The sequence below is a fragment of the Babylonia areolata genome, chromosome 9 (genome assembly GCF_041734735.1).
Source record: "Babylonia areolata isolate BAREFJ2019XMU chromosome 9, ASM4173473v1, whole genome shotgun sequence".
NCBI classification, from domain to species: Eukaryota; Metazoa; Mollusca; class Gastropoda; order Neogastropoda; family Buccinidae; genus Babylonia; species Babylonia areolata.
Window position 1 is genome coordinate 3148378 of NC_134884.1, and position 2500 is coordinate 3150877.

General features: G+C 41.4%; 1 protein-coding gene across 2 annotated transcripts in view; it reads left to right on the top strand.

Moving 5' to 3' along the window:
* LOC143285998 (RING finger protein 151-like) overlaps positions 1 to 2500 on the top strand; it is a 56608-nt gene that overhangs the window by 1549 nt on the left and 52559 nt on the right. For both annotated transcript variants that reach the window (XM_076593489.1, XM_076593488.1), the window contains exon 2: positions 1209 to 1393. The gene's annotated coding sequence lies outside the window, so the exon portion shown is untranslated. The remainder of the gene's footprint in view (positions 1 to 1208; positions 1394 to 2500) is intronic.

Consider the following 2500-nt stretch of genomic DNA (forward strand, 5'->3'; position numbering starts at 1 on the left):
AAAAGATATAGGCCAAGGATTTTTTTTATAAAAGATTCTTCGCTTTTTTTTCTTTTTTTTTTTTTTTCAAAGTAAGGGCGTTTATGTTGTTGTGTTGTTGTTTTTTCCCCCCAGCATTTAGGCCAGTAGTTTTACAAACGCGTAAAGTATTGATTAATGTACTAGACTGCACATTTTGCTCTGATTTAAACAGGGAAAAGCCAGCGCTTGAAAAAGTCCATTGATCTATTTTTGATTCAGGAGTGTGGTTTACCGGATCTTTAATCAGCCCAGCACGCAACGTAGTGTTCTGTATCTGGTGATGTAGCGAACGTATCGATTTGAACAGTGTTGCCTTCCTCGTTCATGTTGGAGCAGAGCAGAAACTGAACCTGCTTTCATCAACCCCTTGTATTCTATTAGATTATGATGATGTGGTGTTTAACACGATAATTATGTCGTATAGTTATTGTTATTGATCACTGCTGTATGCTTGAATTTTCGTCAATATTATGGATATTGCTATACCTCCATAAAGTAAAAGTGCGTATGGTGAAATTGCTATAATTTACTCCGTTTCACTTTGTCAACTTAATTTGTTAAACTGTTCATAGTAAACAGAAAAAATAAGTTATCTTCATTTACACCTTGGAGTAAATTTGTTAATCTAATCTATTAAGGAGTAAATTTGTTAATCTAATCTATTATACTGTTCATAGTAAGCAGAAAAAATAAGTTATGTTCATTTACACCTTGAAGTAAATTTGTTGATTTAATGCAACTGTTCATAGTAAACAGAAAGATTAAGTTATGTTCATTCACACCTTATGAGAATGCTATAATTTGAATTATCCTGATTCACTTTGAAAATCTATGTTGAAATATTCATACTGAATAACAGGAGGGGGGGGGGGATTTTTCATATGGTGTGTGTGTGTGTTTTAGGGGCAAGGGGGTGGGGGTACGTGTTGGGGGATGTTCGTGGCGGGAGAGAGGGAAGGGGGAATTAGTCAACAGTTGACTTTTAACATGCAAGCAGAACAACATTATCAGGTTGATAAAAACCCAGCTGCAGTCAGCAACATGTACGCATTCTTTTCTCTGCGGTGTCCTCAGCGTAGATTTTGGCACAGGGTGACTCAGATGTCTTTTGTCGATCCTCGCTGGAAGACAAAACACGTCAGTGACTGACGGGGAAATCCCTTTTTCTATCGATTTTTTTTTTCCAGGAGCTGTATAACTGGATGGGCTAAGGGAGAGCGAGGCAGACAGTGGACAGACTCTCTCTCTATCGCCTCACCTGTGGCCTGACTCGATTGTGTGATTTTCTGAACATCGCCTGAAGATCTGTCGTCTTGTGTCCTGAGGGAGTGTATTGTCGTCACAAGTCCCACGAAAATGGAGGGGGTGTCAGGTGAGTGGATGGTTCTTGTCTTTAGTTATTCTGTTTTGTGGTGCTTCTTTTTCTCTTCTTTTTTTTATCTTGTCTTTCTTCCTTTTTCCCCCCCTTTTTTATTTTTTTATTTTGTCTTTCTGCCTTTGGTTTGTGGTGAGCTGTAGGTTTGTTTTTATGTTGTTTGTCTGTTGAACCCTCAGCCTCTTTTGAGCAGTGTTTGTGTGTGTGTTTGTGTGTGTGTGTGTTTCTGATAGAGAGAGAGAGAGAGAGAGAGAGAGCAAGCAACATTTGTTCGTTAGCGTAATAACTTGCATCTTAACACAGGCGACAGCACGAAACATTTTCCATACATTCTAGCGCACGTACGAACGCAAACACACTCACACACAGACAGCACGTAGGCGCCCTCACAGACACACACACACACACACACACACACACACACACACACACACACACACACACACACACACACACACACACACACACACACACACACACACACACACACACTTGCTATGCACAAGACGGTGGTGTACATTCGCGACCAGTACAAATTAATTTCCGGCTAAGGAGTATTTAATTTCAAGTTGGCGTGGTGGCGATGGAAGAGGTTTCTAATCTCAGGTCTGTTTGCTTTGAAACCTGGCCATTGACTGACGGACGTAGTATGGCAGTGTAAGCACAGGCTTTCAGGAGTGCCGCTTGACAGAGACAGAATGTTGCCTTCTCCCAGTCTGTCTTTGTTTCTGCCTCAGTGTCGTTTTTTTTCCCCTTGTTCTGTGTGTCAGTGTTTTTGTCTTTTCTCTTACCTGCCTCACACGATCGCACGCACTTGCACGTACATACATTCACATTCACACATGCACACAAACACATACACACACACACACTCGCACGCGCGCGTGGAAACACACACACACACACACACACACACACACACGACATAACGTGCTCACAGATACACACGCAGAAACTTTGGTTACATTGGTTACACACACACACACTCTCTCTCTCTCTCTCTGACACACATACACACACACACACACACACACACACACACACGACATAACGTGCTCACAGATATACAAGCAAAAACTTTGGTTACACACACACACACTTACA